At 42.9% G+C, this 25,115-nt stretch overlaps 1 protein-coding gene across 2 annotated transcripts in view; it reads right to left on the bottom strand.

The window, feature by feature from the left end:
* Nucleotides 1–24,831, bottom strand: part of TUNAR (TCL1 upstream neural differentiation-associated RNA) — a 166,153-nt gene extending 141,322 nt beyond the window's left edge. The window contains exons 1-2 of one of the 2 annotated variants that reach the window (XR_009965088.1): nucleotides 24,286–24,831; nucleotides 14,713–14,853 (exon numbers count right to left, since the gene is read on the bottom strand). The gene's annotated coding sequence lies outside the window, so the exon portion shown is untranslated. The remainder of the gene's footprint in view (nucleotides 1–14,712; nucleotides 14,854–24,285) is intronic. The other variant, XM_062619895.1, reaches the window with a different exon arrangement.
* Nucleotides 24,832–25,115: the final 284 nt, after the last annotated feature.

Genomic DNA, 25,115 nt, shown 5'->3' with positions numbered 1-25,115 from the left:
TAAAATGTCACCATTCTTCTTAGCTTCTGATTCACACTCAAGTTAAAAAGTTACCTTTGGAAAGAGCAAGTGACTCTGTGGTCCCATCTTGAGCTCTCAAAACTGGAACTAGAGGGTTCACTTGATTTATCCAGTCATCAACATGCTGGACAATATTTGAAAGAGAAGCAGGAGGGCATGCAGGCAGCTTTTACAGGAAATGTTGGTCCTCGATGGCCACGATCACACTATATTCCTAGCATCTCTGCAACCAGATCTGTCCTCCAGCAGCATCTACCAGCAACATTTCCAGCCTCCACAGTCTGGCCTTGTTAGCGTAAGAACTGACACATAACCACCGGAATGGTTATATGAGGTGCTTTATTGCAGCGCTGGGAAACCAGGGGCACGTGCCCAAATCTGGCTTCAACCCCATTGCATCGCGCTCGCAATTTATACACTAAAAATGTCGTCACTAATACATATTCAACACAGATTACATCATTGACTAGTACATACGCATGAAGGATTGCCACATCAGTCTATTACGACATCAGCCTCTTCTGCGCTTGCGCAGCCCCCCTCTGGTGGTCGTCCTGATGAAGTAAGGAGTCTTCCTCGGATGAAGTAAGAAGTCTTCCTCAGCTTGTTGTGTTCACTTTTCTGTTCCTTGGACATGTCCCAATCATTATGTGGACGCCAGCATTTCTTATTTTCACTTGACTACTCCTGGTACCTTCGTGAGTTCTGCTTCGGTAGAGTTTCACAATACTCCCCTGGATCCACCCATATACCCTTCCCCATATATGGCTATGTTAATTGCTTATCATTATAGCTACCATTTAGTTATAAAGTAACTAAGATACACAATAACAGAATTTCAACTTGTCCTTAATACAAAAGAAACCCTCTACTGATTAACAGATTTTCAAATATAATCATCTTTTCTCTTTGTATTATTGTTTCAACACACAATTTCACCTATTACTAACAGCCTGAATGGCCATCTTATAACTTTTTCTGGACTTTTTTTCACACAACACCAAGTCACTTTATCTTCCCCTTTTCCAACGAAATTGAAAGACCAGCTCCTCACATTGATTCAGTGAGATTGGAATGGCAATTCCTCAACATAATGCAGTCTTAATGTTGTAGGCATATAGTTAAAAAAATGGGACTTATCTAGACATATAATTAAAAAATTGGAATTTGGGTTACTATGGAAAAGCTGGAACAAATACAAGGGCCTCCTAAAAGGTTAGGATGACCTGAGAACAACAGTGACTGACGAAAAAAATTCATATCTGGGGAGAAGGTTTTGGCCTCGTGAGGTGGATTAAGAAACAGGGCTAACAAATCTCTAATCAGGAAAAAATATCCTTGAAGATTGGTACATCCTGAAAACACATGGATGTCATCAAGATATGACTTGGACATGTCAGCACGACATGATTAGCGTGTCCTTTACATGAACTATCCTCATTATACCCTCATTATAATACTAAAAACCACACCTACAGGTCAAAAGACCCCTGCCCAGATTAAAAGACTCTTCCCTGAGCATGCACAGAAAGGAATCAATGACGTAACTTTGTGTAAATTAGCTGCCAAATCATTAAATGATGTGAGGGTTATGAGCAGTTACTAACCTGAACTGAATAGTACAAATATGTCAATTTTGCATGGGGTCCTGTGCTAGCTTTGCAGGATACCACCTAGCACCCCCTTGGTTCTGTGTGTGAATTACCTATTACACACTGGGTGATTGACCCTGTTTTTGCAGACATGAGAGTCATTCTTTTCTTCAGACAATTGCAGAGTTGGTGAGCTCCTGTATCTCCCTGGAAACATGTTTGCAGCTTCTTTCTCTCCCTAGTTGTCCACCAAAGTGCTGCCTTTGACACCCAAATGCCCTGCCTCAGCACCTCATGAGCGCCAATGAATTAAAAAACACAGCAGCTTTGCAGGAAAGAAAAAAAAAATGAGAAGAAATACATCAGTATTAAAAAGACTTAAAGACTCAGACTTTCAAGAGGTATTTAAGCAGCATAAGCCATGGAAGGATTCTGGCATTACATTCACAGCACCCACATGCATCTATATAACTCTACATAGGTGGCATATGTTTTTGCTTCAGTAAGTGGCTTGCATTAAGTTCTTAGGTGATTTGGTGCATTTGTTTGATACAGTGGTGCTGAACATGAACTTTGCAAGTCAACATGTGATACTGTCAGAGCATCTTTACAGCTGCAGCTTTGTCCTAGCACAGGGCAGAAGCTACTGGGAACTGCTTAGAGCTGGAGCCTCTTACAGAGAATCAGATTGCACTGGGAGGTACAGGACTCGTGTGTGTACACGATGACAGGAGGGACAACAGGAGTAGCTTGTCTGAAGCACAGGGGAGGGAGAGTCCCATGTCCTCCGCTGGTCCCTGGTAACTGCAAGCTGTTGTTCTTGCACATGCGTTGTGCGAGTGTCGAAGCCAATTTTGCATCACTGCCTGCAAAACCTGGCATCATACTGGTGTAGTACCACAGAGGTAGAGCTCCACTGCTCGCCTTGAACTGAGAATTAAACACCATGCTGGGAACTGCCATCAGGCATGCTGAGCTGTCACTCTTCAAAGGGCTTGGATTGTGTAAACTGACCAAGGGAACTGCTAAACCGCAGACAATGAAAACAACTTTAAATGAGAGGCTAAATGAAAGGAAAAAAGTTTTCAAAATGTCAAGGTTAATGTTTTCATAAAACTAACCAGGGAATGGATAGACGGTGTGAGTGTAAACCTTAATTAAAACATTCAAAGTGTGAATACAAAACTAACTTCAGTCTAGACAGTCAATAAATCTATCCTCCTTACTGAAACACTGGTCTTTTTGGTATTTCTGGTCAATTTTCTTCCTTATCCTTGCAGATGTGTGTAACTTTGAAACTCAGATTCTTGTCTGTCAAAACCAGAGGAGTTTCAAAGAGCAGGACCCCAGCCTCTGCAACTCCTGCTCTGTGTCCTCCTGCACCCTGGCTGGGCCAGCAGCTCTGCTCCCAGCCTGAGTACAGCTCTGGGATGGGCAGCAGCCTCCAAGCACACGCACCAACCCAGGGAATGATGAATCTCTGGTCCCACCCTTTAGCTGGACCATGATGGGTTCTGCAGAGGATCTCAGAGGTGCTTTCCTCCATCTGCGAGTGCCACAGCTCTGCCCAGGCTCTAGAGGCAGACCAGAAGAGAGACACCTCCTTTTCTTACAGCCTGGCAGTGGCTCTGCTATTTGGACAGAGGCAGTTTCTCAGAGTCTGCAGTTTCTCTGAGAAAGCCTGGCCCCAGCAGGTCTCCAGCAGATTTTAAAAGCTCAGTTTAAAGAGTTTTGGGATCTTGTTTCCTTGTTAGTGGTCATCACCATCCAGAGTTAGAATTGTCTATAAATTACCTACTTAGCCATGTTCCTGATCTTTCAGGCAGTTTCATTCGTGAAATAAAATTACTTTTAAATTGATTTTAAGAAAGGAAAAGGAAATGGTAAGCTCTTTGTGATCTCAATTTGTTTATTAGTGGCTCAGTGCATAACCACACTTTCACATACTATCCTTCCTGGTGAATGACAGAAGGAATGTATGCATGCTCTGAAAACACACAGGGCATTTGTTCTTTCTTCTTTTTTTGCTTCCAAATGTTGCTCATACTTACTTGTGTGCAAAAGTGGAGTTTGGTTAAACTGTCAGAAGTTTAGTGGAATTGCCATACTTTTTGTTTAGACAACCAAACTTCCCTAGATAACCCCTTTTTCTTCACCTTTCTAACCTTTGTCAAGTCTATCTTTTTTTCCATAAACAAGATTTCCTGTTTTGTGACTTACAGGTATATCTTTTTCCCCCCTTTTTTAAAACTTGGATTGAAATTTGCTGTCATCTGTCTGACTCTACCTCAGCATGAACTCCAAAGCTATACTCCTCCTAAGTCCAGCAATACCGTCTCAGCACTGTGAAAAATAGAACGCTAAACTAGCATTATGGCTCTGTAACAAAATAAGAATATTGGAATCTTACATCAAAGCTGTTTTGTTAGTAAGCCACAATATTAATTTAGCATTCTGTCATCCACGGTGCTGAAACAACGTTATTTCACATGGGCTCAAGTCTACAGAGAGCAAATAGACACAACCAAATATGATTCTGGATATTCAATGAGAATAATTGTAACCAGGAAGATGCAGCACTGAAAGTTTTCTTCAGAAAGATCACTAACCAAACAGACTGGATTGGAAGATCATGGTTTTTTTTTTTTCTATATAGCAGAGACAATCTGAAGTTTAATTTCATTTTCATAAGACAAAAAAATAAAAATAAAGTTAACACAACATATAAAGCCAGTAGCAAATACTCTAACTGAAGAAAAGCATAAGCTCATAGCCAGAATAGTTCAGATGAATGTCAAGATGTTTGGACTCACTTATAGATTTTATGTTAGCAAACCTACCCCCATTAAAACAACGTAAAGGTCTTTCTTTCCAAAGAGAATTCAACACAGGACATTAACTTTTCTTCTTCCAGTATATAAAATAACAGACATAATGTAAATAAATCCTCTCCACTTTTTCTCAGTTACTGATGAGGAGTCTCAAACATGCAACAATGTGTGACAATCTAACACTACAGGAGATATGTCCTGGCATAGTAAATTAGCACTGGATGTTCCCAGGCCTACTGCCTGCATTCACGGCTTTCTTTTATTTTACAGTGTTTTGTTAAATTGGAACAGAAATAGCTTCTAGAAATTTTGGCCAAAAGCAAACAGGACGAGGAAACCGTGCTTCAGCGAGGGATATCCAGCAAAACTCATGCACACGCACACCTTTGGACAGGAGACACTTTGAAGGAACACAGTTGCTGTTTTTCTCTGCCTTTGGCAGGCTGTCAGATCTCATCCTAGAGGGGAGGTTAGAGCACTGATGAAGATGATCAACACCCCAGCCCTCCACAACACAGGACATCCTCAGTGCCTGACTGTGCTATCACAGTGAATGCTCTACCACCACGAGCAGCAGGGTTTCAGAGCCCTGTCTTCTGACCCCAGTATCTCTATCCCCAAGGCTGACTGACAGTTTAACAATGGGTTTGAACTATTAAAAGCAACTGCATATTCCTCAGGAACTGCTGCTGCAGTAAGAAAATATCAGAAAGCAGCACTTTGGACCCAATTTAGTGTGAACTCATCTTCTTTACCAGAAAATCAAGCAACAGAAGAGTAAATTACCATGCACATCTGAGAAACCAGGAGCTCTTGACTCCCCATCATTGATCCCCAGCAAGACCTGGTGACAAAGGTGGCTGTCAGCTTGGCTTCTGGGACTCACACATACACACGGCCATCTGCAGAGCAGCAGGGCTGTAGGCAAGATTCAGTGTCGCCCTCCTGATGGAGAAGGCCCAGGCAGAGAAAGGGAGGTGGTGGCAAGCTAGCAAGTAAGGGAGAGCCCTGGAGAGTTGCTCCTTGTGCAGATCAAGGCAAGGGACAAAACACCTCAAGAGTTGCCCCAGCCCCTTTCTGCCTCCCAGGAGAGGTGAGGCAATCAGGGCTGTTTCACCACCTTCAGCATCCTGCCATCTAAAATTACCTGTGCGCATTATCAGCTTATCAGATGGCTTGGGATACATAATCACTTGTTGGACTGAGTTTTGCATTTTGTTTTACTAAGAATCGCTTGACTTGGGAGAGCTTGTACTTGGATATTAGAGAGACGTAAACAGCCATAAAAAATCCAGCTCTGCTTGTAAGAATGATCCATTGATGTGTGTTAAATGCACTCTATTGCTGCACTCTATTGCTGAAGTCAATTTGCAATTAATCATATTGCATTTGTAGTGTCAGCAGATATGAAAACATGTCATTTACCAATGCTTAACGAACCTCTATGCTGGCAAGACATACATATCAATAAGCAGCTCTCCAGTTAAGGAGGTTAACCAGCAAAGTACTCAGTGAAAATATTAAAGAGGAAATCATCTGGCAATTGCTGTATAGGTGGAGCAGCTGCCCTCAAGGATGACTAAACCTATGCAAAGGACCATTACAGGGAAAAAGGAGAAAAAAAAACAAAACACGTCCTTCACCCCCCCCCCCCAGCAAAAAGAGAGGCAAATAACTCCATGTTATAAACTGAAAAATTCCATCTGAATTAAACAAGTAATTGCCTTTCTGGATTGCACTTGTACTCTTTTCCACAAGTACTTAAAATAATCTGCTTAGTAGGGCTCTTTGACCATGCTCGATATTTGGAAAGGAAAGAGCAAAACAGCGAGTTGCTCCAGTGCTGTTTCACTTAATCCTTCCTGGTAATGATGATTTTCCTGTCTTTTTTGAGTCTTTGCATTGCTTTCACAGGTGTTTTAATCCTACAGTCTTGCACTTTCGCTTTTTCTTTTTTTTTTAATTTTTTGGGGACAAAGCTTTCATTTTCCTGTAAAGTTAAAGGAGCACAACAAAGGTAACATTACCAGCACTCAGAAACACTTCATGAAAGTAAAACACAGCAGATTAAGCTTTGCTTTACAGTTAATGGAGCAATTTAATAGCAGATGCATTCACCACTGGACCGAACAAAAATTTCAAATTAAAATCAGATTTTAAGCAGACGTAAGTGGTGTTTATATTTCATCTATGAAGCCCAAGGCAGTGTGAGTTTTCTGAACAACCACAGGAGTCGGAAAGGGTAATCTTTACTGGCTCACATTAGCTCATGAAACGGGCCTGTTCTGCACCATCAAGGTAAAGCACAGTACCATCAAGGGTGATGGTATACAGTGCTGTGAGCAGAAATCCTATTTCCCGTGTGAGATTCCCTGACCCTTTTACGAGCATTTCTTGCCCCAGGCAGACAGCAGCTATCCTCTCCAAGAAGACACTGACCTGAACACCAGCCACTCCAGGGGCCTCCCTCGCAAGCCGCTTTCCCTCATCCAGATGACCTGGCAGCCACCTCACCACATCCCCATACAGCGTCCCCACTCAATCCTGCCCAAGTAGCATTTTACCTCCTGGATCAGACTCTGAGCTGATACCCAGCCATGAAGCCTCTGTAAAATTTAGAGGGCCACATCCAGCCTGCAGATGGCCAGACTGACTGCATATGTAGGGAGGAAAGGCTGAGCCCTCTCAGAGGCCAAAAGCTTTCGGATTTGACAGTGCTCAATGCCTGAAGTATGTGAATTAAGCATCTTAAAATAAAATAAATAAATAAGAAAACAAAGAAACAAAAAGTGCAGTCTTATATTGCCATTAAATAACAGCAGGCCAGCTGGTTTCGGCAGTGCATCATTCTGAACCAGCATCTCACAACTTACAGCTGCATTGGAAAAGCATGGAGCAATCACATTATAAACTGTTACCTGAGGCAAAAAGAAAACTGTAGTAAAGTTGGAGGAAGAAAGGGAATCTTCCCTTTCTGCAGAAGAAACACAGGATGTTCAGAAATAGCAGGCATTTAAGGAAATTACTGCCTTTTGTATATTCAGTAATACCTGACTATTCTAGTGACAAAAACTCCCTATTTTAATGGATCATAATGCTAGATGTGCAAAATCACCAAGTGTATGAAAGAAGAAAAGGGGTTTGTACATCAGAAGACATGCAATTAGCAGGGAAATTATTTGTGCTCCGGTATAGCCTTGGGCCTCGATTGCTTCCAGCCCAGCACCACTCACTGGGAGTGAGTGAACAAGCTGTCTGGCTGGGTTTAAACCGCGATACACGGTTATGCACAAATAACTCAGGAGCATCCCATGTTGCACAGTAGAACTTTAAAAATACATTTGCTTTCAGACAGGCTTAGGGATGGCAGGGCAGTTTCTTTACAACTCACACCTGAACTTCAGAGTCTTTGCCCGCTACAGTAAGCTTTAATCAAATTAAAAATTTGCTCCCAGGCATGATTATATCCCAGCCTTAGACATATACCTTATTATTATTGCTGCTTTGTGTAGAAAGGGGGAAAAAAGGCTTTATGTAACTCTGTGCTTGATTTTTTAGAAATGAAATAAAAGAAGAGGTTTCATTTGTACTGAAAGATGAGATTTCCCTCTAGATTTGCTGCCCACTAGATATCTTTCAATATAAAACTGCTGTGCTTTTTAAATGGATTTTGCAACAATCTGCTTTAGCTGAGGATGCAATGGGGAGGGAATAATTGAGTATAAAAGCAGGGAAGAGGCAGTGTTTGATTAGTTTGTCAAGATGCTTTTTAGAAATGTGAGGCGTCTTCGGGTGACGCCAGTTGTCTGAAAGAAACAGGGCAGTTATATATGCCTATGGGGGAGACAAATCAGTGCTAGAGAAGCGCTGGGTGGTTGCTGCTACAGGACAACACACTCTGTTTGCACATTATTCCCACACACTGCTCCGCCAACTGGCATTAGTGCTGATGTGAGAACACTGTTGTGAAGAGAACTGTTTCTTCCCGGAAACTCCCTCACTATGTGTCTCTTGGGTAACACAGTTCTGCAAAGCTTTTCTCAGTGGTGCCAAGCTCTGAGTTGGTAGTGCTACTTCAGACTTTCCAGATTTGTTTGGTCTTCTCTGCAGGAGAGAATAAAAATGTTCCAGAGACTTTGACAGAACCCTATTTGCTAAATTCTCAATTTTAAGTCCTGCGTTAGCTCTGATCTTGCTTAGAGAGGTCCCAACAGAAAACTTTAGTAGAGGGATATACACAACTGTCCAGGCACATAGTGCAATAGAAACTTAAGAGAAAAATGTCATACAGAACAAGAGCAGTATTGGTCATTCGTTATAAGATAATCCCAAGAAGAGGAGGATCACTTAAGCAGGGCAGTCTGTAAATAAAAGATAACCATAACTGAAGTCTTCAGTTGGTTCAAGGCCAGTTGCGAAAAAGATGTTCAGAATACCTAGAGCAACAAGACCTCTAAATGTTCCTCCAGATAAGATGAGACAAATATTATCTATTTTGTGTCTTAACCAGGGTGTTTACTTCTGGAAAGACTTGGAGGGAGGGGAAAGGAGGAAAGAAGAATTACTTTACTATTACATGGAGAAAAGAACTACATTATTATTTGATGGAGAAAAGAAGGCCTGGCTTTTACAGCCCCAAATCTTCATTTGTGTATCCTACCCAGCTTTCAAGTAATTTTCCACATCCTCAAACATTTGTGTAGACTTCCCCCCAGGTCAAATCCTATAAAAATGTACTTTTTCCTCAGCCTAGACATAAATAGTACTATTAGTCCCAAAGAAACATCCATTTCAGCAAATGTTGCTCGCATTTCAGTGTCTGCAAGATCAGACCCCATGATATGACAGCTTGACAAAACTACAAGTTGGCATTTAGAAAGCACCATTCATCAAGGAAAACTAAGGGGAAAAACAGTTATTAACTTTCAAGGTCAATGTAGGGTGATCAATATTATTAGCTGCATGTGGGTAAGTTGAGACAGCAGTTCAGCACTTCAAGCAATTATCTGAGATTCGGTACAAGTATTGAATACTAACAGTATTCAAACATGGGTGGTTAAGAAAAGAAGCTCCTAATTCTGCTCACCTCTTGCAGGTGACAGAAAAGTTCCCTCAGACTAAAGTATTCCTGGATACCTTTCTGTGCTCAGACTATATTTGTATGGGAGTCAGAAAGGTAACGTTCTGTCTGTCTTCCTTCACATCTGAAAACTGAAACCTGGAAACAGAAATCTCCAACTAGCACAATATGCCCTGCCTTGGTGACATTTCCAGCCTTAACATAAACTGAAAATTCCCAAATCCATCATCTACATATCCAATCCCAAATCCAGGTTTCCCTTATCTGTTCAGTGTTGGTTCTAAATCCTATAATGTTTTTTTACTCAGACAGCAAGAGAACACACATTCCTAATTTTTCAATGTAAGAACATTTAAAATCCTACAATTTCATAATAACTAAAGTATTATTCCTGTCTTATGGTCATGCTTTCAGCTGTTTTCAGACTCTAATTTATCTGATTTGGTCGCTCATCCCTGGGCACGGGCTTCAGTGGCTAAACACTTTGTTATGGACACTGTCACTCCACAGCTTTGGGATATAGAAAAGATGCTGAACCTGCACCCCATATTTGATTATGTTGGGCCAGCCAAGAGTGGACAAATTCCCAAACAAGGATAATTTCTATTAAATTTTGAAAGTGTCCTCAAAAATATCAAACCCTTGTTTTTAAGTCCTTGGCCTGAATGGCCAGACCTTGGCTGTTCTCACCAAAACTGCTGGGAAGAAAGAGTAAGTGCCACTTGTTGCTTAAAAAGTGCTAATTTGCTATGGTGATAAGCAGAGATGAGGAACCTGAATTGAATAAAAGACTTGCTCTTGATTTGGACCAGTATCTCAGGTGGATATTAGTATTTATAAATTCAAAGACTGACACTGGTTCAGAGCAAAATTTCAGACATTCAACCAAATTGAACCTAAGGCTTAAATGTTTTGATATGAGCCTTCCTCTCCACCAAGCGTTTGTGCAATTAAGGTACTGGTTCTTAAAAAAACAAAAAAGAAACCTTAAAGAAAAATAATAATTTAAAAAAACTAACCCAAAACTGACACACAAAACTCTATCAAATGAGCTGGAAGAGTACAAAGAAAAGGAGGCATTCAGTGAGAGCCCAGAAGTTGAAGCTCTGACTTACTGTCGTGGTTTAAACCCAGTCAGGTAATTCGTTCGCTCACTTCCCCCCCTTTTCTTGCCCTCCCCCTGCTCTCGGAGGGACGGAGAGGAGAATCGAAAAGAATGCAACTCCCACGGGTTGAGATAAGAACAGTTTAGTAACTAAGGTATAACACAAATCACTACTGCTACCACCAATGATAATAATGATAAAGGAAATAACAAGGGAAGAGAATACATCATCTCACCACCAGCCGACCGATAACTCGCCCCCCCCAGCCCGACCAAGCTCTGACCGATACCTCCTCCAACCCTGCAGTCCCCAGCCCTTCCGGCTAACTCCCAGTTACATCCTGGGCATGACGTGCTGTGGTATGGAATACCTCTTTGGTCAGTTTGGGTCAGGTGTCCTGTCTCTGCTTCCTCCTGGCTTCCCCTCCTCCCTGGCAGAGCATGAGGCTCACAAAGTCCTTGGCCAAACCAAAACATCCTTGTTATCAGCTCTGTTCCCGAGCTGAAAGTCAAAACACTGCACTGCACCAGCTACCAAGAAGGGGAAAAATGACTGCTACTGCTGAACCCAGGACACTTACATAAGTGGAGGACAAGCAGAGTCTTCTATATGGGAGAGTTCATTTTCCTGTCATGATCCAAATAGTGAAGGTGGGTTCACTTGCCAGATCTATTATTCCAAAAGAGAAGTGATGTTTTCTAGTGACAGAGTTAGCCACTAGCTACAGCCACTGTGCATGGGACCATGATTTTCCTCCAATCCCACTGCCGACATCAACTGCTCTTCTGACCAGCCTAACCACAGTGAAATCTCTCCTTCAAGCAAGTAACGCCTGCTAAGACATCTGCTGCCCCGAGGTAGGATGACTGATTGATGAGGTTGCTTAAGCTTTGTGCTGATGTATGAAAGCTGTGACAGCATCTGGGGGAGTGAAAGGATGGTAAAAATCAAAGAATTATAAGAAGCAGCAAAAGTGGATGTGAAGGCAGAGGTGTCTGTCCTCATCCCCCCCCCCCCTTTTTTTTTTTTTTGACCTATTTTAATCTAATTCCACCTATGGAAATTTTCAAGTAAGAGATTTTAGTACTGGTTCAAAGAAAGAAAGATGTACAGAGGCCTGAGACGAGGGAAGCACAGATATGGAGGAGGAGAAATAAAATTATTGGTACAGATTCATTAGAAGTATCACATTTTTAGCTATGCTGCACAACCTGGTTATGTTTTCTACTACTTCAGGATGCTGAAAGTATCCATGCTGCCTTCATTCTGGAAGTTCCCCTAGGATGGGCCTCCCTCCTAGCTGTTCCCCTCGGGAGCACAGGGAGCTATTTATCCAGAACAATAAGCTCTGCTCTATTCCTAGCTCCAGGCTGTGATAATAAGTCAGAGCCAGGGAACACAGCCTGGCCCATCTCCACATGTGGCTGACCACTGGGTGCCAGGGTATTTCCTAACAGCACATGGCATCCTACACGAGACATCCTACAGGAGAGTTTTCCTCGACTGGACAAGAGCTTTGTAGCTCAGTGGTCCCAGATGAGAGAAGTTATGGGCTCATGCTGCAATCATACCCTATCAACCTAGCAGATCTCCAGACCATCAAGGCCAGGTTGGATGGGGCTTTGAGCAACCTGATCAAGTGGAAAGTGTCCCTGCCCATACCAGGGGGGGTTAGAACTAGATGACCTTTGAGGCCCCTTCCAACTCAAATCATTCTAAGATTCTATGGCATTATAGTTTATTTGCAAAGAGAAAACCTTGATAACAGCTTCAGACAGCACTCTTGACTTCAACAGCCAGCACATATAGAGGAAATCCTGGACTGCCTAGGTAACTGCTACAGAGACCCTTGCCTTTGTGGTGTAGAGCCAAGACCCAGGAATCTCAACTTTGTTCTTTATTTTGCCAGAAAGCTCCTGTGCAAATTCCCTAATGGATTTCAGCAGCCTGGCATTGTTCCTGGCATCATAATGGTTGTGACCCTCTTTACATTACAACTTGTAAGATCATTTAGGGTCTTTATTAACATGGCACCACAGGAATACAGACAGCAGAATGTCAGTGTTATGTTGTTGACTGGTCTCCTTAGAAGTCCATACAGATACATATGCCCCTCTGTATGGATCTAAGCACAGAACAGTGACTATGGGGAAATGGTTAGCAGCCAATATCTCCCTGTCTCTTTCATCCCATTAGCTCTATGCACTCTACTTGATAAGTAAATGTTCATTTCTCTATGTATATGCATATGTAAATCGATAATAAAAGAGTGTACTCTGTTAAAGTTCCAGTCATTCTTACCATCTATACACAGATAGAAAGCTGAATTAAAAGCAACTGGAACTAATCAAAGCAACTGTAGAATGTTACATTCTGGACAATTATGGAGACAAAATAATATTGTTTAATGATATATCAAGGTGACACTATCACCTTCCCACCAGAGCCATCAGCCCACACTGCTGAAAGTTGTTTTCTCACTGGTGTAAGTAAAATTAATCCCACTGGAGTTACCTCAACCTACACCCATTTAAGATTTACAGTTTACTTTTCTTCCCCACATCTCCAGGGTGATCGGTGAATTGTGGATTTAAAAAGTCCCTATGGCACTTTTCAGACATTCATTACTGCTGCACTTTTTCAGTTGCCCCAGTTTTTCCCCTCCCGCCTCCTTTTAAAACTTTGACCATATAATTCACTTAAGCTTCTAAAAGAGATATGTCTATAAAGAGCATCTGGGTCAGCCAGCCTTAATTTGAAAATGCCATTACTCCCACACTAAACTTCCTCATCAATCCCACAGCAGCCATCATGGTTTGTATGTGTTCCAGACCAACCTTAGTGAAACTGTAGTGTTTTCATCTTTCAAAAAGGAGGAAAATAGTGAGAGGAGATAATAAACCACCACGCAGGTGGTGAAGGCTGAAACTGTTTGGAGTAATAGAGCTAGAAAGTGTTCTTGTTTTCACAAATTTTTGGGGCTGCAAAGGTGGGAAGTTTTATCTGGAGAAGAGAAAACAGTGAGCTTTTAGCTTACACTTAGCTCAATTCTAACTATCTTTAAGTCAATTTCATTTTGCAAAAATTCAGACACATTCAAGATGTTCCTGAAGTTCAGAATATCATTACCAGGTCTCCTATACAAGCTTTCCTACAAGTAACTGAAGAAATCTATTTCTGGGTCAGTGGAGTTAAAAGGATTGCATCTAAAGTAAAAGGTGGGAAGATTTTCACTTTCTTAACCTGAAAGTTAAACAGTTAATATGATTAGTGTCTCTCTGTAGTCAGTTTGGTGAAAGGCACTTTCAGAAGGCAATTCATCTCATCCTATAATTGATATTAAAAAAAAAAAGGTTTAATACATTGCCCTCTGCAGCTGCTTACGCAGATATTTAACTCTAAATTTCTTCAGGAGCCAGACCTGTATCTTTAGGGGCTGGATTCAGGTGGAGATGAAAATGCCTCCATCCATGTGTCTACATGTGAACGATGTGTCCAGATTGCAATTCAGCCTACCCTCAAACAGACAAGTAGGTTTGATTGTGTAAACTGAGAGCTGGAGGTGCTTGTAGCTGCCACTTCAGAGCAGCAAAAGTTCTGTGTCAAATCTTCAGCTCTCTGAATGTCCCACTTTGTCCAGGGCATCATAAATGGCAGCAGATAGCTAAATTTAAGCAATTGGAATAAACACCTGGAGCTTGCACACCACTCTGGATTGCCTCTGGCAGTATTGACTGACCGTCACTGACTATGATCAAAGCACAGACAGCTGTTTCACATGCAGATACCTCCATGCAGATGATGCTTGCCTAGCTGTCATGTTAAAACCTACCCAGGTTTTACGCGCCAGTTGTGACCCAGCAGCACCACAGCTTAGTGCTTTTTAGTCTGCGTGCCCCACCATATATAGCCCATTTTCCTGAGAAACAATACAAACAAACCTAGCATCTCTGTTCAGTTGTCACTAGTCAAGTCACTGTAGAAACATGCTCAAGAACAAACCCTACTTAGTGGGTTAATCAGTGTTAGTTCACTGATAAAAAAAAAATAGGTTAATTCATTGATGTAATGGGAAACAGAACCTGAGCCCTGAAGGAAGCATCTGCAGCAAAGTCAGCAGTGAAGCCTAAAGAATCTCAGGATGCCTGTTCTGGCATCATCACCATGGCCCATACAAACTGATGTAAGAGTTCAGGGTCCCCTCCTGAACTGTTTGCTCTGTCCTAATAACAAGCGGGAGAGAACACAAGTGCCTCTTTGAATTTCATCACAATTGTACCAGCTTGTATCATCGTGGTAAGAAAAGTAATACACATTTGTTGAGCTCCAGTGGGGCATATTAACAAAAGCAGTAGTCTGTTTTGAAAAACAGTAAATCACTTTCTTAACAACTACACCAAACTTTGCATGCTTTCAGCTACACTTCAGTTTGGTAAAGAAAATAAGTACTTTGAGTTCAAATCTATTATCATTCAACTGCCTGTTTATAAAGGAATGGTAGGAGATGCTTAAAATATGAGTGCAAGTATGGGCTCTTCAATCTCATGAGCCATTCTAAAGTTGAGTGAATTGCTCATCTGTGAACAAATAATAGGAGGAGAAAATAAACTCTGAAGAAACCAATTACAGTTTTATACCTCCATCCTCCATGATGTGATCTCCAACTCAAGTACCCAGAAACTGGTCTCAAGAACTCATTGGGAATGCTCTGAATGCCAGAATAGGGTAAAATTATTTTCAGAAGATACAAATGGAGAAATACAGACTGAAAAAGCAAAATGGCAACATAGCATTGTGCCCTGGGTTCAACTGTAGTAGTTATTTTTCTCCTTAGTAGCTGGTGCAGTGCTGTGTTTTTGACTTTAGCGCTGACAACAACAATGTATTTAGCTGTTGCTAAGTAATATTTACTCTGATCAAGGACTTTTCAGTCTCTCATGCTCTGCCAGTAAGGGGCATAAGAAGCTGGGAGGATGCAGAGACAGGACACCTGACCCAAAGGGGTATTCCATAACACAGCATGTCATGCCCAGTATATAAACTGGGGGGAATTACCTGGAAGGCCAAGATTGCGGCTCGGGTTGGGGTGGGTATTGGTCAGTGGGTGGTGAGTGGTTGTATTCTCTTCCCTTGTTATTTCCCTTATCACTATTATTATTGGTGGTAGCAGTAGTGGGTTTGTGTTATACCTTAGTTACTGGACTGCACTTATCTCACCCCATGGGAGTTACATTCTTTCGATTCTCCTCCCCATCCCTCCAGGAGCGAGCAGCTGCATGGTTCTGAGTTACTGGCTGGGCTTAAACCATGACACATGGTCAACAAGAAGCAGAATAACCAGAAGGTAAAATTACTGTGATCAGATTGGCTTCAGCTTTTGAAATTCCAGTTAAAGCAGGACAGTGAACAAAATGATTAACCCAACTACTGGTACAGTGAAAAAAGGATTTACCTATCTAATAAAATTCAAACTGATACATTCCTGTTATCCTCTCAGGGTAAAAGCTCCCAGCACTCTTTATGTAGTAGGAGATGTAGGAAATGATGTAGAGCTCCCTCATGCACTCTTCATAATCTGCACAAGAAAATAAAGTATCAAATACTATTCTAGATGGGGCTCACACACAGTGTCCTAACTGATGCTGTATCATTTTGTGCAGAACTTCCTGCACTTCCTGGTGGAATTCATCAATTTCATAGGTGGACCACTCGGTGGATAAAGAACTGGCTGGATGGCTGCACGCAAAGAGTTGTGGTCAATGGCTCAATGTGCAGCTGAAGACCAGTAACAAGTGGCGTCCCTCAGGGATCGGTGTTGGGACTGGTCTTGTTCAACATCTTTGTTGGTGATATGGACAGTGGGATTGAGTGCGCCCTCAGCAAGTTTGCCAATGACACCAAGCTGTGTGGTTCAGTTGATACGCTGGAGGGAAGGAATGCCATCCAGAGGGACCTCGACACCTTGTGAGGTGGGCTGATGCCAACCTCATGAGGTTTAACCATGCCAAGTGCAAGGTCCTGTTCAGTTCTGGAACCCCCAGCACAAAGAAGGATGTGGAACTGTTGGAGTGAGTCCAGAGGAGGGTCACGAGGATGATCAGGGGACTGGAGCATCTCCTGTATGAAGACAGGCTGAGAAAGTTGGGGCTGTTCAGCCTGGAGAAGAGAAGGCTGTGTGGAGACCTCATAGCAGCCTTCCAGTATCTGAAGGGGGCCTGAAAGGATGCTGGAGAGGAGCCCTCCACTAGGGACTGTAGTGACAGGAGAAGGGGTAACGGGTTAAAACTTAAACAGGGGAAATTTAGATTTGATATAAGGAAGGAGTTCTTTACTGTAAGGGTGGTGAGGCACTGAAATGGGTTGCCCAGGGAAGTTGTGAATGCTCCATCCCTGGCAGTGTTCAAGGCCAGGTTGGACAGAGCCTTGGATGAGATGGTTTAGTGTGAGGTGACCCTGCCCATGGCAGGGGAGGTGGAACTAGATGATTTTAAGGCCCTTTCCAACCCTAACTACTCTATGATTCTATGAATTCAACTTACCTCAAAGTGGAAAGGACTTTAAACAGCAAGGTTTCAGTATTTATAAATCCCTGAGGTTCTTGAATATGAAGGTTCCTCTGAAAAAGGGAGCCCCTATTTCCCCCTCACTGCCAGAATTTCCACATAAACCACCATGGACTTTTCCCTGGATTTGGAAACCCTGGGCATTATTTTCAAAGTGACCAGGCACCTAAAGTTCCAGCTGCACTTCACAGTTCTGGAAAATAAACTCACAACTGACCAGACAAAATAATGCACCCCTTCTGTGAAAAAAAAAAAAAAGCTTTCTTTAGTTTTCTTTCATCTTTAGCTTCTGCAGGTAGAAAGCTGTATAACAATTTCTCCTAGACATAAGGTACGAAGTTTCAACTCCCACTCCATTTTCGTTTGGGATTTTTCTGAGGTAAAAATGAAAAATAACTTGTCCATCAACTCAACAACCCTACCTTTAGCAGGTAAGGGTGTGAGGGAGGGTGTATGAGAGAAAAAGTCACAAACTGCATAATTACACTTTGCCTTATTCTGGCAGGATGATCAAAAAAACACATATCTATTTTTCTGCCAGCTGGAGCCCAGACAAACATTCACAGCTTGGATAACTTAGAAGAGTTCAAAAGATCCTATTGATAATTAACACAAAGTTTTTCCACAGGACTGTGCCTATAATCTCTATTTTGCACTCCATAGTCCTACTACTGAGAAAGAAAAATCTCATTGCCTTGATGAGGAATAAAATGGTTTTTAGAATTGCTCTAGGCAACCATTACCAATATCTTATTGTGTTACCCAGACCAAAGAAAGCACTTTTGGGTATGGAAAGAGCTGTCAGCTGTCCACTATTCTGCTAGTGTCAAAGTAACAAGATCACCCCATGTTGGCCTGAGACTTAGACAGAGAAAGCAGTTTAAAAGAAACAAAGTTAATATGACCTGGCAGTGGCATAGAACTGCCAGAAACCCAGCCGCATGCTGGGCTGCATCACAAAGAGCGTGGCCAGCAGGTTGAAGGAGGGGATTCTCCCCCTCTACTCCACTCTCACAAGACTACACCTGCAGTGCTGCATACAGCTCTGGGGCCTTCAACATAAGAGGGACATGGACATGTTGGAGCGAGTCCAGAGGAAGGCCATGAAGATGCTCAGAGGGCTGGAGCACCTCTCCTGTGAAGACAAGCTGAGGGAGCTGAGCTTGTTCAGCCTGGAGAGGAGAAATCTGGAGAAGGACTTTTTACAAGGGCATGTAGTTACAGGACAAGGGATAACAGCTTTAAACTGAATGAGGATTTAAATTAGACATTAGGAAGAAATTCTTCACTGTGAGGGTGGCGAGACACTGGAATGGGTTTTCCAGAGAAGTTGTAGATATCCCATCTCTGGAAGCATTCAAGGCCTGGTTGGACGGGGCTTTGAGCAACCTAGCTTAGTGGAGCTTCAAACTAGATGATCTTTAAGGTCCCTTACAACCCAAATCATTCTTTTTTCTATGATTTGATGATGGCATTGATGTACAAGTGGTTCGAGTATTTTGTAGAGTCTTAGCTCTCTTGAACTTTGACAGTTACGGGTGTTTTCATAAATGAAAAGGAAGGACCCAAACCTACTAACCCTGAACTGTTAGCAATACAATGCTACCGTAGATCTTGCTTCTGGAAAAGCCTATAAGCCTGTGTATCATCAAATTGGCATGTCAAGCAGCTGAATTACTGTATGACAACATGAGCCACAGCATCCCACAGCATTAGGGAGGGGAGACTAGTAGAAAAGAGCACTGAAAAAGCTGACTAGTGGGACCCTCGGGACTACTGGGGAGCTGAGTGAATCAGCCATGCTGCTTTGTTCCGTTGCTTCTCTGGCTGAACTGATTTCACATCTTCAAAATAAATCAGCTAATTTAAAAGTGTCCTGGGCACCTCTGCACTGTTTTTTCTTTCCTTCTGTGACTGCATAGAAAATTTAACGGAAAATGTGAAACACAGTCTTTCTAAAATGTACAGTCCAGTTTATCACCCATAAATATAGTGATTCTCCTGGCATCTTGTGGCTGATGCTGTCCCCTACCAAGTACCTAATGAAACACTAGAAGTGCTATATACTGGAGATTACCGATATGGAAATATCGGTAATCTGCTGTGCCGAGCAGGGAGAATACCAGAGGGGTTATTACAGAAACCTTTAAATATTTTTTGTAGTTTTTATCATTTAATGTTACTTTAAATCAGCATTTTCTAACCAGCAGAGCACACAGAAATGTTGAGATGCACAGATCTCAGGAGTGAGGCATAACATCCTATGCCTTCTATTTAGTTTGCTGGCATAATTGACTTTGGCTGGGCACCACAGTCAGTACAGCTGTGAGGTGACAATGCTATAAGGAGGCAGGAGCAAATATGGAGGAGCATTACTGACTTGGAAAAGGGAGGCGAGGAAGGGAAGATCCTGGGAATGAGGGAAAAACAAAGGATAAGTGGAAACAAGGAGGTAGTAGTTCTGTTGTCTGTCTATAAAAGTAAAGAATCACTGACTGAAGTTGAGGAAAAGTGCGAATTTGTACTAAAGAACAGGTCTGGGCATGAATTATTTGTACAAGTCTTTGTTTGTTTTAAAACTGTTCTACGGAATCATACTTTTTCTTTTCCCAGGTATCATGGGCAATTTGTCAGCCTTCACTGGCAGCATGGAAGCAGGTGCGTACCTTTGAGGCAGCACATGGGAACAAAGAACACATTGAAGAGGCCACAAATAATCCCAATTTGCATAAAATTATAATAGGAAAAGAAAATTGTTAAGGGTAAAAGTATGGATTCTGATGACATTTTCCTCTCAGCTCATCCAGAGTACTCACTTTAAACACACAGAGACATTGTTAAACGATATTGACACTGAAACTGTATCTAATTAATTCCTGCATTGGCATTGGAGGGGAATTAATATATTCCCTCCTTTCTTCTTCTGAAGTTACATTCTTTGCCGTGTTCATTTTCTATTTCCCTGGTACCAAACTCCTCCTGTTACATATCTAATTCAAAATAATTTTTATTTAAATAGTAGAATGCATACCTCTAGTGAGTGACACTGATAGTAGCAAAAAGGACTCAGCCAGCCAGCTCCTGGCTTTAAGTAACAGGTTAGAGGGTCTCTACTTTTTGGTTAATATCTCTTGCTCCCCACCACAGCTTCTAGTGATGCTCCTCAACTGGTAGTTTCTGCCCTCCTGCAGTTCCCCAGAACAGCCTTTACTTCCTCTGTAGGACTTCAAATTTAAAAGCAGTCTGTCAGCTTTCTCAACAACATTCATCTCTACAGACTCTTAAGCCTAACAGACACAGAAACAACCTGAGTCCAACCTCTCTCAGAGGCTGGAAACAGATCACTCATGCCCTTTCTTGGTTTCTCACCTCCCAGGACAGCTGGAAGCAGGGGCTGGTGTCACATAGGTGGGATAACACCATCACAGAGCAGGAACAAGTCATGGGATTGATGCAGCATGGAGATGTCAAGGTTGGTCAGGGCTTTTTGGACACACAACCTGGCACAGTCACATCATCCAAGAGACATGCAGCAAGCTCCCTTCTCTTCAATCCTACATAGGCTAAAGGTCCTTGGAGGTTTATCTAAATTAAAGTGGTTGCTTCTTTGGTCATGACAAGACTGGCCCAGTTTGAGTTACAACTGATTAATGACTTTTCTTGGTCTTTAGATACTATCATGACACCATCTTCCCTTTTTTTGTTGTTGGTTTGTTTGCTTGTTTCCTACTTTACATTCTGTTTTCAACCACTTATAAAGAAGAAATGTATGCCTGGGTAAGAGTATGCTTATCCTCAAATTATCTTAATCCTGTTATTAATTTTGGGTACAATTGCTACCCTCCACTTCTCCAATTAAATGGCTGGTTTTAATTAGGAAAGGCATATTTTTGCTGCAGATCAGTTATTTTATACTAAGCTCCTTCAGAACTTTTCAATGTACCATCTGGACCTGATGATTTGCTGCTTTTTAAATTATCGATTTGTACCAGCTCTTCTTCTAACACATCTTGATTACCAGAAAAGAGCAAGTCCCAGTAGGTATTGCTCTGATATTCTTTATGCTGAAGAGTGATGCAAAGAAATAATTTGGATTCTCACCAATGACTTTATCTTCTTTAATTTCTGCCTTTAACCTTCAATGATCCAGTTTCTGAACTACCAAATTAATTATTTGTATTCTTCTGCCTGACAAACCCGAAACATTCTTATTTTACACCGTTAGCTGTTTGCAGCCCACTGTATTTGCTTTTAATTTCCCTTTCATCTACTCTTTATGCTAATTAATAAACCAACATATTGGAAAGCTACGGTTAGATTTTCAAACTTGGAAGGATTCCCATTTGACTCAAAAAACCCTCTAGGCCTGCCATTCAGTTGTACTGGTATCCTGTTTGTTTGCCTAGTAATATTTTTACTAGGAACATACATACCCTCCGGACTCTATTACTGTTCTTAACTAAAATTCATGGCATCCTTAAGGATTGTTTTTCCTGCACTCTTTCCTCAAGAGCTTTCTTGACTAACCATCTCAATGTGACTAATGCCCAGATGTCCAAAATTTGAACTTCAGAACAAGTTTCTGTATTTTATTTCCCACTTCAATACTGGACCATATTATATTAATACATCTGCTATCAGCTTCAGATGCAATCTTGTCCTTAATGTCTTCCTACACTTTGCTTAACATTAAGAACAAAAGAATCAGGATATCAGGATTTAGGCACATTAAAAAGGCATACTTATGGCTCTGGCCAAGGCTGGAAAAAAAGGTCACATGCCCCCTGTTTTGGACCTGACAAAAGCAGAAGCTAGGCAGTAGCTGACAAACCTGGAGCGTGTAATCCATATCAGTAACAACCTGGTGGTGGAAGCTGCTTTTCTGCAACAGGGTAGTGATGATAATACTTGCTGCTGGACATGGAAGGGCTGCACGCAAGGGAGGTCAAGCCAACACTGCCCATCTCAAATGAAGAACCCTGCCACCAGGCAAGGCACCAGGCATTGGGAGAGAAAACAGCACATACTGTCATACTTATTGGGGTAGGGTTCCTGGCTCAGAAAGAACTGCAAACCTTCTGAGGTTAAGGGAAGCCTGACACTGTATCTTTATGTTTTGGGGTCTTAGAGAAGAGAGATCTCAGAGCTGTGAGTAATTGTTTTGATCCTTACCACTTGATATTGTCCAAAATTTCAGTGCAAGATTTCCCTAAAACAGACTGTCTGATGCCTCCTGAGACTTGCCTTCCATACACAGAAAGAGCTTATCTTTCTGAGACAGAGATATGCCGGACCATTATGATTGAGTTAAAGCCTAAGCCTGAACCCTGAAACATCTCCCCCAAACAGCACTCACTCTTGGGGCCTGGGCTTGAGTGACATGCAGCTCCAGCCCTAAAATTTGACAGTTCTTCTGCAGAACAGGCTTGCTTCAAACAGGCTATTTGAACAGGCTTGATTCTAGCTACTTTACTTCTGTTATGCTTCTTCCTAAATTGTTAGAAACCTCTTCCATACTTTCTTCTGTTTTCCGGCTGCTGACACACCTAATTTCCACATCTGGAATACTGTGCTCAGTTTTGGTCCCCGCTATACAAAAAGGATGTGGACAGGCTGGAGGCGGTCCAGAGAAGGGCCACAGAGATGGTCAGGTCCTCCTGTCATACGAGGAAAGGCTGAGAGAGCTGAGTTCATTCAGCATGGACACAAGAAGGCTCAGGGGAGCCTTATCATCATGTTCCAGTATTTAAAGGATGGCCACAAGGCAGGCAGAGACTCCCTTTTTTACAAGGAGTCACATGGAAAAGGTGAGGGGTGATGGGCAGAAGTTACTGATGGGGAGATTCCAGTTGGACACCACCGGTAAAAAAAACTCACTATGAGAACAATCATCCATTGGAATATGATGAGAACAATCATCCCCCTCCCCAGGGAAGAGATGGATTCCTCAACATTGGGCACTTTCAAGATTCAGCTGGGCAGAGTGCTGGGCCATCTTGTCTAGGTGAAGCTCTGCCAAGAAAGGTTGGACCAGATGATCCTTGAGGGCCCTTCCAACCTGGTATTCTATGATTCTATGATTGTCTGCAAGTATGTGGGGAGGGGAGAGGGAACCCACAAGAAAAAAAAAAATCAGCCTACATCTGGCCACAGGTTCGCTGTTAATGATTTAGGAAGAGATGCAATGAAATGCAGCACAACAGACATAATCCTCAAATCCTTACACCACTGACCCCCCTGGTGGGTCCACATCACGTATGGTTTGACCCTCTCCTCACCAACCACTTTGCTTACTTCAACCACAGAACTAGGTGCAACTAACCCAAAATGGCTTTGTAGCAGAACAGCAGCTGCACTTCACAAGGCCTTGTAAGCCACCCAAATACCTGCAGTAGGCTCTCTTTCTGCCTTGTGCCTGAACGTCTAAAGACCTAATTTTGGTAATACCTGTTCAGGGAGAAAACAGCTCGGATAGAAGACTTGGGGAATTAGAGCTGGTAATTTACATCACGTATAAAACCCCAGTCACTGTTTATGCTGCTGAAACACCAAGAGACATAAGCCCTTCTGCAAATGGAGAAAAGGCCTTTCCTGAACTCTTCCACTAAGTGTTCTGCAAATCCCTGGTCTGGTGACTTTATGCTGCTACAGCCACCTCTGGGGCATCTGCTGACCTGCTCCAGCTCCTCCTTTTCTGGGCAGATTTGAAGCCTCTGAACCCAATCAGAGCATGCTAGTAAAACAGTAAACCAACAGAAAACACCACCACAACGATCTGACCTCTTGCTTTGTTGGGCCACCCCAGACTGAAAGAACTCCAAATTCCCCTTTGCCACCTCAAATTTTCCCATTTGGAGCTGGCTGCAGCTCCATATGCTTGCTGTGGCCCACGCGCACAGGAGGGAGGTGGGTGCCTGTGGCCTGGAGGCACAGGGCAAGGGTACCCAGAGCCACACACCCCACCATGTGCTTGCAGCACCTGTGCTCTGCACACCCCATCCCCATGTACACCAGAGGCAAAACAGCATTGCACCCCATGCTTGGCCCAGCTCGAGTCCTCACGTGGAGCAACAGAGCCACCCTTGCGCTTACCTTTCCCAGACACGTGTACGTGGGAACAGGCCACTGCAGAGGATGGCGGAGGGAAGCTGGCAGGCGGTGGGTTCCTGAGGAGCCCCCGCAGCGGGTAGGTGCGCTGCTCCCACCCTTCGCAGCGATGCAGCAGGCACCGGGCTAACGCCTGGCTTTGGCGCGGTGCTCGTCAGGCGGTTGCTCGGGTGAGGGCAGTGAGCTGTGAAGCTGCTCCCCTCCTCGGCATTACCATCTCACCAGCCACGCAGTCCGCGGGAAAAATATCGCCTTCAGGCACTAGCGTCATCTCCACTGGGGGCGTAGGGCTGTCTGTCTGGGAGCAGCATCACGTACCAGACCGGAATACGCGCCGGGTTCAATACTGACACCTTCTCCCAAAAGGAAACGAGGACCCCAATGAATAACATGCAACACAGATGGAAAACAGGGAGGACCGCATTGGAAGATGCTTCTGGGTCAGGGATATGCCGCTTCCTCGGTTCAACAGCACCATCTCCTGGGTGCCCGCGGCCGCATGCCGTGCCGGCTGCTCGCGCCCCCCGGGAGCATCTCCCCAAAGGGACCCTCTGCAACCTTCCTCCGGAGCCACCTGAAATTCTTATTGTGTTTTCTTTTACTTGCTTTCCTTCCAGGCAGCATCAGTCTTCTTGCATCCGTTTCCTTTCACATACTATTGCTTGTCTCTCACGGAGCACCACAGACAGGCAAGCATATACAAGAAATACTGAACAATCCTAGATTTTCTACAATGTACAATTTCAACAGCTGAAGAAAAGTTTCTACTGACTCCGTCCATCTTTAAAAAGACTAGTTTTTTTCTTTACTCTGAT

This window comes from Pezoporus occidentalis, unplaced genomic scaffold (assembly GCF_034315485.1).
Source record: "Pezoporus occidentalis ecotype Australia unplaced genomic scaffold, CSIRO_AGI_Poc_V1 ctg215, whole genome shotgun sequence".
In the NCBI taxonomy this organism is placed as follows: Eukaryota; Metazoa; Chordata; class Aves; order Psittaciformes; family Psittacidae; genus Pezoporus; species Pezoporus occidentalis.
This window is presented reverse-complemented; position numbering and strand designations above follow the sequence as displayed.